Source organism: Hetaerina americana, unplaced genomic scaffold, assembly GCF_022747635.1.
Source record: "Hetaerina americana unplaced genomic scaffold, ioHetAmer1.1.p SCAF_4, whole genome shotgun sequence".
In the NCBI taxonomy this organism is placed as follows: Eukaryota; Metazoa; Arthropoda; class Insecta; order Odonata; family Calopterygidae; genus Hetaerina; species Hetaerina americana.
The window spans coordinates 27,583,212-27,596,795 of record NW_027286985.1 but is presented as its reverse complement, the minus strand read 5'-3'; the positions used below and the strand labels follow the sequence as shown (position 1 = coordinate 27,596,795).

Genomic DNA, 13,584 nt, shown 5'->3' with positions numbered 1-13,584 from the left:
GCCACTGCGTTCATCATCTTCGATTGACTCACGACCACTTCTGAACCGCTCGTGCCACTGGTAAACGACCGTTTTTTTTAGAGAATCGTTGCCGAAACACTTTTCCAACATTTCCAACGTCCGTGCGCCACTAAATCCGTTTTTTACGCAAAATTTAATACAAGTTCGTTGTTGCAAATTTAAATCCATTTCTGAAATTGTAAAAAATCGCCAACACACACAGAGATAGATGTACTCTTGGCTACGTAACTTTTGCAAATGTCAAGTTATGACACTAAGATTTAAAGGGAATATCAACAACAGATGTACCAATTTAACAAAAAAAACAGAACTCAAATCGGAACGATGGGAGCGCCACACGGTGGTTATTCCGGGAACTTTTTGATCAAGGTAGTATGTTTAAGGAAGTGGTATTTTTCACTTTGATGTAAAATGACAACTTGAAATCTACAACTTTGACCCGCTTCGGGGAAATTTGGTAGGGATTTTCACAGCACTAACCTTGACAGTAAAAACTTTTGGAAATGCGTTGTATTGGTAAAAGAAACTTCAGATGACAGGGGACCGTCAAAGTATAGACAGAAAGTTGCCAAGAAGATAAACATACTTTCCAAATAATTCTAAGTCAGTGTTTAATAAATATTAGCATAGTCAAGGCTACGTCAGTGAAATTGAAAGTGAGTTGACGTCACCACTCGAAAATACTATATTTTTCGACAAAAATGAGAGACTTCAATTGGTGGTGATTTGATCGCAAATTATGCGAAGAAAGGGAGGCTATTAGTATCATCATTAGCAGTGCTGGGACCTATTTATTTTATTTTATCCCGGTTACTTAATTTATCGATACGAGAAGGGATTTCATAATTCCCTCGATACCAGAAGAACAATTATGTGTCTTATACACTTTTAAAAGTCTAAGTCTTGGATGTTTTCTTCGTGAAATGAGAATTCCTAGTTTCTTTGCAACATAATCTCCTCTTTTTATAATTGAAAACGTTATGGCTTTTTTGAGTATGTTCGAAATCCGTAATTAACATTTTTCATATACTTTCTTAATTTACAAAGTGATAATTATGCCCCTTCTTTATTTTTAATTTCATTTTATCACACCATTTCTAATGAAGCCGAGCTTCTTACAGGTGAACTCACATATATTTCTTATTTTGTGGCCCGTAATTAGTTGAAATCTATCGTTGTTTCCTTTGCAAACGAAAATAAATTCGATTTCAAACAAAAAATGCTTTATTAATAGAATTGGTCCATTCCAAGTTCATGAATTGATTTAGTTAAGTCTTATCCCATCTAAAATTTGGTTCGAGTGGTTTAACATCAAGATAAAAAGTTCGTACAATTTTAATCAATGGCAATTCCAAATTAACAAAGAATTGGTATTGAAGCTAACACTTGGTATCCTATTATTTCATAAGTTAGTTAAATGGAAGAGTCGGCAATGGTAGATTTTTGAGATAAAAGACTTTGTAGGGTGCCTTAATTGGTAAAAATTGACTGTCTATGATATAAGTATATGTACTACTCAACTGACATTAGTATTTACTTTCTTACCGCTTGAATTTCATGATATGAAGATTAAGGCCGTGACTTTTTAATTTGAATTCTTATCGAAATAGAAAAACAACAGTGGCTACTACTCTAAATGGTCATTTACAACTTATCGAATGAGTGGGAATTTATAGAATATCATTTCTGATTAGATCCCTGTAAACATACCCAATAGTAAGCTTATAAATGACGAAATATAGCCTATATTATCAAGCCAAACTTATAACGGCAGATCTATTGATCGGATATTTAATATTATTATTATTTATTTATTACTATTTTTATTATTGATATTTAATTAAAATATAATAATTACCTAATAAATAGAATAGTGTAATTTCACCCCACCAATCCGGTTTTAATCCACACTATTATTATATATTATCAATTTACCCGCCTTTTAGTCCTTGGTCCTTTTTTTTGATTCTTTTTGGAAATCGTTTCTGAATATGAAATATGTGTCAATGGATCACACACCCAGCAGTTTTATCTTAATCGACAAGATAAAATATTGCTTTTTGAGGAGATTGTGTCTCGGAAACATTGAGGGCATTCCGAGAAAATACGTATTCAGTTGTAATTCCATCAGACTTCAACTTATTACACAACTTCTAATAAGCCTTGAGTTCGTCATATTTTCTAAGTCACTTCATGTTCGCAAAGTCACAGTGTTCACGTGTGTGTACACATGCGTCGGCTGTGTTGTTTGACCAAACATAGTTCTCTTTCATTCACGATCCCACGTACACAAACTACCGGCGCAATCCAGTCGAGAGGAATCGTCGTTCACGTACACAGTGCGGTGCGTCGAGATTCTCGAAAATACAGCGGAAAAAATAAATATGGTAACATTTCCACCGACAAACGTACTGACGCACGCTTTCGGTCGAATTAATTTCCCGCTTGATAGGAAGCGTATCCTTCCCCTGAGGAGAAAAAACCGTCAATCACGCTCCCCCCACCTATATGTTTATCGAAACAGCGGCTGGCCTACCATATCATCCTCGGTCGCTAATTAAGCGTCGCCTTCCTCTCTCTCCAGCATCCCGTTGATATGCAAACCTAGTTTGCGAACCTTCTCTCCATATAAAACGAAAAGGACGACTCCGACCGACGCGCAAGGTCTCACAGAACCCACGCAATGGCTCGGTTTGCGTCGTATGGGCCTCTTCTCTCAGTGGCAGAGGTAGCGAGGGCGTCTCCCAGCTAAGAAGGAGAGTGGAGTGTTACACGAGTAGGATGACCGAAGCTCTTCTCCTAGTAGTAGAAGCAGCAGCTTCCAATGCACGGGGCACACAATACAAAATCCAAATGGCAGAGGAGAAGAAGAGAGAGAGCGAGTGGGAGAAAGAGTAAGGTGAGAAGTGTAGAGGGAGGGGAAGAGAGTGTTGGAGGGAACGAAGCAAAGGACAGATAAAACCGGTTCTTCCGTCCTCTCAAACACACGCACCCCCCACCCCATCGCAGATGGCTCACGCAGCCTCCTCCCCCTCCTTCTCAGTTAGTGGAAATAAAAGGAGGGTATGGCAGTCTCCCGGGGGAGGAATGGGGGGGGGTTGGCGAAGGTTGGAGGGGAAGGTGGCATTTCAGTGGGTTGGAGAGGTTGGAGGGGAGCAAGGAAATTAAGGTAGGTTGGACGAGGGGATGGTTAGGGGAATAGAATGCGATAGAGGGGGTCCAGGACAGGTAGGGAGGGATGGAGGGTTCCTTTGCAGCCCTTCCTCGATCGCATGTGACCACACTCCCGCCCATCCCCAAAGCTCCCCTACGCCACCCGCCCCAGCCTCCATCTCTTTCAGCGGAGGGACGGGATCGGAGACCCATCAAGGATCGAACTTGGCTAGGGGTCGGGATGATGGTCACGAGTGCATGTAGGAAGAAGCGGGGAGGTCTTGGGAGGGGGATGGTTTAGGGATCAGGGGTGTTCTGAAGTGTAGTAGCATGGTGTGTCAGGGTTTGTAGTGCAAAGGTTTCGAGGGTGACTGAGTAAAGGGAATGATGTGTGAGCTATGAGTCGAGGGCGGGAGAAATTAACCCCTAGGGGTTGAAGGCGGCCGTGGAAGGAAGCGGGGTCGGAGCTGGTTGTGCAAGGGAGGAGAGTGAGACGAGAACAGGGAGGGGGGCTTGTTTTGCTGGACACCTCCACGTCCACCTCCGCTGCAGACCTCTCGTCATTCGGATCATGGCTAAAGGCGCTAAAAAGGAGGACGAGCCATCCGTCCCTCTGTGCTCCAGCTCCTTGTTCCGTGGCCGCTGCCCCCCTTCTCTATTGTCACGGGGCCTAATAAATGATTCAAATCGGACTTCCTCTCTCTCTCTCATTCCGTGCCATGAATCGATGGCCCAATCAGCGGACACTGGAGGAGAGGGGGGCACGGGGCGAGTACCCGTCACCCTTCCCTCCCTCATCTCTCTCCCTCTCTTCGGGATTAGGGCTGGCCCTGGTGTGGTGTCAATGAACCGACTAACTACTGGATTGCGTCTATTTTTAAGAAATCCCGAAATATTTTTGGGAGGTTAAAAAAAATGTGAAATTTCCATCCGTTTAACTCACGCAACGTGTAACCCATTACATCTTATCTCCACAACCGGGGTGTCCCACCTAAGGAACGCATTTACAACGGTACCAATTCGCGACTGAGGGGTTTTCAATTATCTGAGTGTTTTCATGTCTTACACTTGGGGTCATAATCACAAGATATTTTTACATAATGTGACCGTTTAAACTTCATGATCATTAATGAGGCCACCTGTTTTTCTTAACAGGCTTGGGAGGAAGGGTAGAGTTGCACAAAGATGTTGTAGAGTATTTAACAGTGGGATAAAATTGTGGGGACAGGTATAGCCAGGTTTATACTTGAAAGTACGGTAGAGGTGAGTTGCTGATATTAGCAGGGGAATCCCAGTGGTTTTAAGGTATCAAGGGAGACAAATTCTCTGTCGCCAATTTTCAATAAAGGAAACATTGACGATAACGTGTAATTTTTTCGTAGCTTCTATTCCTTTTTTTACTGATTAGAACCTTTAGAAAAATCCGCCACTTTTTTAGTGATTTTTTCCGCTTTTATTACTGCCTTCTTAATAGTGCCTGTTCTCACGTAATCATTAGCAAAATCTCCTCCTTATAGCTACGATATGAGAATGAGAAATACAAGAATAAGAATTATTAGAGTAAGAAGTCAAAAGAGGGCAGGAAAGATGAAGTCTGAGCTTTTTGTTTGAGAATGGAATGTTGGAAACTGTGATGGAGTTTTTGTTATTAAAGTCAAGTAAATATATTGCTGTACAATCGTACTCGTATAGGCTGTTTATATTCAATACCTACCTTAGTCAGTAGAATACCAAAAATAATGATAGCGTAGTTACTATGATCCACAATTCATACTTATCACTTTAAAATTAATATCGATTAATGCACCCCACTCCCCATTACAAATCAACTCCGTAGAAGACCCTTCATAGGGGAGCGAATGAGGCACAAGTGAATTGAATTGTTATAAACTAAAATACTGCTTTATCTCTATTCTTTGGAGTGTCTCAACAGCGTAAAGCCTTTTAAATAGTCGTAACACTCTCACAATATCCTCATTCCTCCTTATCTTTTTGATCTTCCTTTTCAGTTAAATTCCATTTGGGTATCTGTATCAATATCATTATGATGAATCTTTATAGGAATATTGCCAAATGTGATTTGAGCATTTAAGATGAACTGTCGACCTCAGGGAGGGTAAAAGATAGATAGATAAACGTCTTTGTTCGGGAAAAGTTGAGACCATAATGTCCCTTCTTCCATTTTACCCTTAAATATGGTACAAATATTATTACAATTAACTAGTTAGATAATCAATAATTTTATTTTTCATCAAAGGTGATTTGGGACGAAAACTATCTGTAAAATGAATTATTCTGAAAACCGAATGAATATTTTGCTGGCAAACAAAGGTGTAATTATAAATAATATTTTTTAATTAATTAATTTCTTATCGACGTGTATATTCTCGCAATTTCAGAGGAAAGTTCAGGGGTGCAGCATATCATTTACAAAATTATAAAAGGTAACGAAAAATACCTCAAAATTAGTAATCTAATGTCGTCGGACGTGCTTTGTTCCGTTATCACAAATAAATAATTAAAGCGAAAGGCGTTTTCGTTATTTATGTAATGTTTCAGGGTCCTTTTTTTTGAAATTTCATAAACAGTGTATGTAATAACCTTCTGCAGCAGCTGCAAATGAAATGTATCAAGCTCCACTCAGGGATATAATTAAAGTTTAAATGACGTGTAGATATGATACATTGATAATTGTTGAACTAAATTTATTGTATTTAGAATACTGAATGTGGTAAACTGAAAGGGCTTGTCATTTTTTATTTGCGATTATGGAAAACCGGCATCAATAATACAGATAAATAAAATGTACCAAATAACCTAATAAAAGTATTATAATTGATTGAAAGTTGAAAATACCAAATAGGGACTATATTAAGATTTATCTGCGAATTAATTGCTTTTTTTATCTCTTTTTATCATTTCTGTACTTCAGGGTGGGAGAACAATTTTAGTAAGTAACACAGCGATATACTTATTTTGCTGAAGAGAGAAAGATTGATTCAACTATCAATGAGACTGTAATAATGATTTGAGGGCAGAATTGAGAGAAATTTGTAATGCGAAAGTAACGAATGTTAGAGTACTAAATGGTCTACTGACTGATTTTATAATTTTTGCTCTAACTAATTGCTCCAGTCGACGAAATTTTCAATAGCTTATTGTATAATAAAACGCTTCATATTTATGAGATTAAATGCATTGTTTTTCGCGGTAATGGAAGAAGTTGGCATGAAGTTTTTGGTATGAATAGTATACGCAGTTTAAGGAAATTGGTTATTTATGCCAATAACCATTATATTTTCGAGGGGAGTCAATCATTTTCTTTTATTCCTGAATATTTCTGTAATTAATACAATTACCATCAGTAAATCTTCGTGCCATAAATATCTAACCCAACCACGCCTACACACCCCGCACTGAAGATGAACGATGGGGTTGTTGCCTGCCATCGGAGCCAACATTTTTGAAGATTTTGGGGTTGAAAGGGAAAGTAACCTTTTCACTCGGGTCTGGCCGGGCCAATGAGGCTTCTTTAACACTCGAATTAGCCACCATTATCCACCTATAATTCTCTTACGTTCTTCTTCCTTCGCGAACCTTTTCAGTTCCATCAATCCAATTAGTTTCTCATTGATTGCGACTAATTCCGATTTTTCGCAATATGAGTTCTAATAATGGATGGTATCTGGCATCCATTGAGGCGCTGTATAACTCCGGTTTTTCCGTTCACTTAGCCAATTACGTTTTTGATGAAGACAACCCGAAAATTTCCAAAATTTTATTCCTACTATTCGGCAGCGAAGTTGTTACAGTTACGAAGATATTAAAGTTGAGTAATTTGGACGGCTGTTCAGTGGTGATTTCGATGATTTTAACCGGTGGAAAAGAACCTGATTACAATTACAACTTGAATAATCTATTCGACGCTTGAAGCTGGAATTCATCCCAAATAATGACTTTTTTTTATTGATTAAGAATATATTGACCTCGTGAAAAATGAAATTTTTTGCGAAATTGACTTGGTCTTCATTCGGCTTCCACCATGACTATCCACTCGAAAGAAACTGTGGAAAGTATTGAAATGAAGTTTTTAATTAATAATCGTAATAAATGTCATTTGGAATTTAAGATCTGTTTGGTTTGTAATATAATTTGGTCCTTTTCTGTGGTTTTTGCGGGACACTTTCTTGGGCACGAACTTGAAGGGAGAGCGGATCAAAACAGAGGGGTTATTCTCGCCGCATAAGAGCAGAGAAAGCACGCCGTGAAAGGGGGCAACTTCAGTTTTTCAGTTGTGAAAGGTAATTTCACTTAACGTACGTGTCTTTTAACGTTTAATAATAAATTTCTTACACTCATAATTCATTCCTTAATATTAAAATTTTTAGCTAATTTTTACAAGTCTTCTTAGACAAAATAACCATTTTCAAAGATTTAATGTAGAAAAGTATTTGTCGAATGGTTGGATGACAAACTCATGTCTCGTCGATTAAAATTTTCCAAATAAGTCGAATAAATTTCTGGAGAAATTTTCATGTGTTAAAAAAATTTATTAATCAATGGACAAAGCAAGGAACAAAATCAATCTATTAATAAGTTTAGTAATAAGAGATTAGTGTAAGCAAAATTTCTGTTAACCCCAAAACTTGAAACTTATATTGAAAATAAAATAGATTGGCCGAAAAAGATACCTTTAGAGAATACACACATGGAAAAAAAGATATACACTTGTGCGTAGGTGTTATAACAAATGAATTAGTAATTGAAGGATTTCTTTGACTGGTATTGCGAAAATACTATATATACTAATATTTCTATAATATGTTGAATAGTATACATGTACTTGAACCAGGGTATTGCGATACCTTCAGTAGAAATTATAAAGACATAAAGAAATTGATTTGTATAATTGGGAATAAAAATAATATTGAATTTTTTATATGGATATGTACGGATTGTTAAAAAACAACTTAGTCCGATTTTCAGTTATGAAGCTAATTTTGTATAAGAGAGGCGGATTTATTTTTGGCTCACAATATTTCCACGAAAGTAATGTCATTTAAGATAAGGAGAAAAGAACTTTCTATGACTTAGCGTCAGGATGATTATATGTAACAAAACATATACTGATACAGAATAAAACGATGAAATGACTGCTACCATATAATTCTATCATATTTCGGAAATCGGAAGCCCTTGTATCAGAAGCTTCAGGATTACAAATAGCGTAATACTCCAAGTAAGAATTCTTAGATACATATGACACTCATCTACTGAAATAAAATAACTCGGGCATGTAAGGCTGCAGAATATAGTTCATTGAACTATATCAAGTCGTAAAAATATTTTAGAAGGAATGAATCCAAGAATAATTTTTCTGGGTTGAAGTGAGCTGAAAAAACATATCCTGCGAAATGAGTACTGTTGACGAATATTTTTGGGATGGTTATGAATGAAAAAAAAGCAATTGAAGATGCTAGAAGAAGACCATCAGGGTCGTGTATCAAGAAATTGGATATTAGGTTTTTCACAGTTAAGAGACTGCGAGAGAAAATGCAGAAAGGCGTCAGAAGAGCGGACAGAATGTAAAATTGAAGCATAATGGATGCCATGAAACTGGAACTACCTCTGGTTTCTCCCTTCAGATGACGGCAGTGTTACCGTAACCATATCTTATACACGTGTCTAAAGAAATGGAGTTATTTTACAACTTCGTTGATTGAATTATTGCGACTGCATCACACACGCTTTCTTTAAAATGTGACACCAGAGATTGGTCGAAAAGTAGTATTTAAATAATTCTTTCAAGACCTTTGATGTCGTTTGGAATCCCCAGTTTACGCTAACAATGCCGTCCCTCGAAGACTCCCACAAATTCTCGAAATGAAATCTAACTGCAAATTATACTCAAATTCTGTAAATTGTAAAAATATTGACGACAAGAACGTGAAAAATATCCGAATTGTTGATGTGCACTTTTCTATCAATTGCATGCACTTGTGACATTCTAATGGAGGAGTGGGAGAAGCTTTAAAATGTGGATTATGTTTTCTGAATTTCTATTTTTGAAGCCATAAAAACAGGCCGTCTTTATTGAAAATGTGATTTACATTATATAGTTTTAATCTAATTGCTCTCATAATAATGAAGCTTCTAAATAAAAGGAATACAACTCATACTCTGAAACAATCTAATTTTTTAATGTGTTCCCACTACATTCATGAAATATCAGTATTCTTTTGGCATGCCTCCGCGATTTTTCTTTATTCCTAGTACTCTTTACTCTACTTTACATCTCATCGCCCCCCATTTCTCACTCGTCCGTTATTTTGGTTTTTATTCTCAGCACCTCAATATTTTATCTCTGGCCATTAATAAACATATTCCTACTCAGTTCCCTCTTTTCCCCTCTTATTGTAAAATAATTAAGTAGCCAATGCTCTGTTTCACGTATCTTCTTAATCGTTTTTAGTCACATGCATGCTATGCTATGAGTTGCGCTTGGAGTTATGGAATTTACTGAAATAGGTTTTTACAAAAATACATGTTAGGGCGCATAAATGTGCCAAAAATAGATGGATTAAAAATCATTGACTGAACTAAATGTGTAAGTTTTCAGAAATCGTCAAAAACCTACTTTTACAAAATACATTGCCTGTATTTATATTGCATTGGTGATTTCACAGTTATCCTGTCTCATTCAGGAAAGACAGTATACCGTTCTCCAAGAACCCGAGATCTTGGAGAAAAGATTTCTACTACCTGCGGTATTGTATGTAAGTTCCCTCTCCTAACTATGGCCACCAAGGAAAGCTAACGCTCGGGAACTAAGCTGAATCCAGACACACGAAATGCTCGAAAAGGTAAAATTGTTTCTTTGTGGCGAAGAAACCGTCTTGCTAATGAGACCGTTTGCGCCATTCCCAGTCGCGTATGAAGTTACCATTAGATGCGAAATGAATAATGATAATGATTCACAAGAAATTTGATGACACAGAAATATATCTTATTTGTAATTACTTACTTCTCGATTAATAACATGCAAGCGAATGAAACTTCTGGCAGGGTGCTTAGCTGCACCACCTTATACGGAGTTAGAGATATTCCTGGAAAATTAAAGTTATACTACGCCTAATTACCTTTTATAAAACCTATTTGTTCCTTGAGACACTTCTACTGACTGTATTCAACCGCGAACTTCCTCTTAGTGAAATTCGGTCCTGAGATTTTTGGCTATAATACCGTTTCCTGTCATGAATAATGGTCATAAATGGGCACTCTCAACCGGAGATCACGTCTAATCACTTTATATTCCGGAAAAACAGTGAAAATCCACGCGAACGGAGTTTTTTGGACATGTTCCTTTACTATCATGCATGCGACGAATACACCCATCTGCCATACCATCTTCCGTTCTTTCCAATCCCTTTATTCGTTACCTCTTTGGCGGCCCAGCAGTCCGAGGTGTCAGTCTCTCCAGTCGCTCTTCGATGAATGGGTCTTCCCGAGGCCTCCCCCGCTGGCATCCTTCGGTTGGCCGCTCGTCACCATGGCGGACCCAACCGCCCCCCGGCGGCATGTGGTGATCAGCACGTTTCGATCGTCCAAGGAAGAAAAACGTTATCCTTCACGCTTAGGCAACCCTAAGAACACACGAGCCTCCGGGTTGCATAAGTTCCGTATTTCCCTTTCGTTCTTAAGCCGAACGCTATTTCCTTCGCTGCCAGACGAAGAAGACGCTCTTCTGCAACCACCACCAACACGATCCGAGTTGAGAAGTTTCTCTCCTGTCTCCCTCCACTAGCACCCGAGGGTGTCCGGCTTCCTTTACCCCCAGGGGGTTCCCCCAGGGAGGTTCACCCTCTCCGGGTGACTCACACCACCCGAGTAAAAAGAGTCGAATCAATCTCGGACGTAAGCTGGACGTCTTGAACGGGATTCCCTGGCACTTTTGCACTCCTCTCCTTTGAGGCTTTTGAAAGGGGGAGGGCTGATAGAGGAGGGGCAGGAGGTTCTCGGAGCTAATCCTTCCGGCCCAGACGTTTCCGGGGAAGGACTCGGCGGGACGAAGTTGAGAGAGCTTCCGGGAGTTCTGTTGGGGGACGCTATTTGCCCAACAGAACTTCTCCGAGGCGTCGTTTCGTCGTCGGGAGGGAACTAGCCGTTATCCTTCCTTCTTGGTAGCGTCGAAGAAGACGATAGCCTTCCTCCGAGGCGGAGGGAGGGAGGGTTTCTATTTTCTCCGCACCCTTGAGGGTTTCGGTTCTTGGAGGGAGGGGTGGGAAAGAGAGAGGAATGAGAAGAGAGAGAAGAAGAGAGGGTCACTGAGAGGTAGTCTCAGCTTCCGTCACATCCTTGTTCAGGTGGAGGAGGGAGAGGGAATTCGAGTGGGCGGAATGTGTGGAAGGAGCGCTTAAAAAACTTCACTTCCGCTTGGCGCCCTATTCCTCTCCATCGGAGTCCTCCTCCGGGGTGAAGGTGTCCTCGGGCATGGCAACGGCGTCGGCCGAGAGCGAGCGCGGGGAGCGGTAAGACTCGCGTGCGTTGGGGGCGTCGACGTCCCTCGCCTGTTGTATCTGCTCCGGCCCCTTCCCTCACCCCTTCCAGCCGCACTCTCTCTCCCTCTCTTTCACGAGGAATATTGAGGGCACGGCCACGAGACTACTCTCCAAACAATCCCTGAAGCGAGGAGTGAGAGAGAGGGAGAAGGGATGAGAGAGAGGGAGAGGAGAAGGGAAAAGAGAGAGGGAGAGGGGTGAGTGGGTGTATGCGCGCGTGGGGGAGTCACGTCGGGAAATATTACAGGGAGAGAGGGGATGCCGGACAGATTGGAACGCAATTTGGGGATGGGGAATATATCGAGGGTGTACCCTGCGGGCCAAGACGTACTCCCAGGTGGGCCAATAGTACCGTAATATAATAGGTATATATACTTCGTGTATAGGTATGTATGTGTGTATTATGCTAATATATCCAAACAAAGGGGCCTTTTGCGATGCTCACCTCTCTCCCGAAAGGAAAAGAGACGGGTGGGGGAGGGGCCGACGCTCACACGGCACGCTCTCTCGCGTATCTTCCACGGGAGTCGGGTCGGTCGCGGAAGGGATGCAGGGATGTCTTACTCGGGTTACTTGACCGACTGACTGAGTCCGAGTCGGAGGCGAGTCCCCCCCTCAAGATGATACCTCCCCCTCCCTCCATTCTCCATCCTCCCACTCCCGTTCCTCCCCTCGAAAGCACCCTCTTGCACCCCCTTCCCCCACCCACCCGAATTCCCTGATCCCCCTCCTCCCCTCCATCTCACCCCTCTCCTCCATCCCTGCCACCACGCTGTCTCTTCCCGCCCCCGAAAACACATCCACCCCTCCCTTCGCACGTCGGGTCCGCCCTCCCCACCTTAAATCTCTCTCTCTCCTCCATCCCTACGACTCGCAAAACCCTTCCCATTCCTCTCTTCCCTCTTCCTCTCCCCGCCGCTCTTCCCCGCTTCCTCCTCCATTGCGCTCCCCCTATCCGTTCCTCCCTCTCTCTCTCAAATATCCATTTGGCTACGCCTGCGCGCGCTATGAGGACGCCATGTTGCCAGGAGGAAGGCGCATCAATGAATGGGGATGGGGTGATGAGGAGGGCCGCGCGGAGGGGGGAAAGGGCCGGCCAGTGAAGATGGGGAAGGCTCCAACGCCGACGCTGGATGACGACGAGTTTCCTTATTTTTTGGATGGGCGGAGATGGAGAAAATGTGGGATAGGTGGGCTAATAGACACTTTCTTCGTCTCTTGGCGTTTCAGCCGGGAAGGGAGGCTTGCATTTATTGGGAAGAGAAGAATAAAATCAGATTAAGAATCTTGAATGAAATAAGAGATTGGGGTTCCTGAAAAATGAACTTGAGCTACCAAACACCCAGTAGCACTGTATTGATATCCTTTTTCATGACCGAGCCTTAAACTATATCCAAGCTCTTTGATTGGTGGTAACTTTACCGAAATTACTACCGAAACCCCAGTCAGGGCGAATGCTTTTTATACTGTGAAATTCCTGTATTCCGGTGCACACCAGCAGATAACTTTACTGAACAAATTTTCACGGTATTTAATGCAGCTCTATGAATTTAGTTAAGGTTAACTGACAAATGGGGATACAAATTGGAACATAAGCCTTTTAAAAGAGTATATAATATGTTTTTTTATCTTTGTATCTTGATTTACTTGGAGTAGAGGCAACGAGTTTATGTTCTTTGATGTACTATTTAATATTCCCTCAAGGTAACAGGGACTGCTGCCAGCAGTAAATAAAGTAAATTTTGGTTGGACAAATAGTGGTGTGGAAATATATTCTAAGGTTTCAATTTTAGTTGATGCACGTCCTCGATTACGTCGTTTAGCCATTAAATCTCAAAGTTTTTGCTTAAAT

The 13,584-nt window shown here is 40.8% G+C and overlaps 1 protein-coding gene across 1 annotated transcript in view; it reads right to left on the bottom strand.

Moving 5' to 3' along the window:
• Liprin-gamma (liprin protein kazrin) overlaps positions 1–11,279 on the bottom strand; it is a 146,735-nt gene extending 135,456 nt beyond the window's left edge. Inside the window, exon 1 of the mRNA XM_071590373.1 lies at positions 10,614–11,279. The gene's annotated coding sequence lies outside the window, so the exon portion shown is untranslated. The remainder of the gene's footprint in view (positions 1–10,613) is intronic.
• Between the last annotated feature and the right edge of the window lie 2,305 nt (positions 11,280–13,584).